General features: G+C 44.4%; 1 protein-coding gene across 1 annotated transcript in view; it reads right to left on the bottom strand.

Moving 5' to 3' along the window:
- The window catches only part of LOC106458411, a 42294-nt gene that overhangs the window by 38232 nt on the left and 3144 nt on the right, over positions 1–918 (bottom strand). The gene's annotated exons all lie outside the window — the stretch shown is intronic.

Raw genomic sequence — 918 nt, forward strand, 5'->3', positions numbered from 1 at the left:
CAATAGCCACTTACAAGTCTCTATAATTTTATGGGATGTATCTTCTTCCGTACTGGTCTCCGTCTCGTTGCCTTCTGCTTCATATGGGGTTCATCTGCTTCATCAGGAAATGTCCTATCGTCGATAATAGTCACATCAGTGGTAGTAACTTCATCAAGAGCATCACCGTTTCCCTTCTCAAAACTGAGTAGAGTTTCTTCTTCGACGGTGGCTTCTTCAGGTGGCACGTCTTCAGCAGCGTCATCTGTTCTGTTGTCCGCTTCATCCCAACTGAAATGTCCTGGACTGTGATAACACCAAAGCCTGTTGGTATGCACCACTTTTGGCTTACCTCGCCGACCACATTTTATCCGGAAAGTCACGTCTGAGAGACGATCCCACTATGTCATATGGGCCTTCCCATGGATAAGACAACTTAGGAGACTTCCCTTTGGTCTTCCTGGGATTATACAACCATACCTTGTCTCCTGGTACAAAGCTGACTTCAATAGATCTCTTATCATAAGTTAACTTCATCGAATCAGCAGATGTTTTCAAGTTTGAACGCACTTGATGGTGAATATCATCCATCCTTTCCGATAACACTTTCACAAACTCTGACACATTCTCAGGCAACTCTTCATAAGGTGGGCATCCTGTTAACCGATCCACTGGCAACCAAAGTTCCCGACCAAACATCAACTTTGCTGGAGTGTATCCAGTGGTTTCATGCTCTGCTGTCCTAGTCCCAGTCATCTTGGCAGCTATTACAAAACTTTGCCAATTCCTGTCCCAGTGTCCAGTTGTTCTGGTCTTTTGGATGCCAAACAACTTACAGCATTCTTGGAATACGGCTGATTCAAAGTTACGGCCTTGATCTGAATGCAGTTCATATGGCATACCAAATCTGAAGAAGAAGTCACTAATAGCCGAAGCTAC

The sequence above is a fragment of the Limulus polyphemus genome, unplaced genomic scaffold, assembly GCF_000517525.1.
Source record: "Limulus polyphemus unplaced genomic scaffold, Limulus_polyphemus-2.1.2 Scaffold458, whole genome shotgun sequence".
NCBI classification, from domain to species: Eukaryota; Metazoa; Arthropoda; class Merostomata; order Xiphosura; family Limulidae; genus Limulus; species Limulus polyphemus.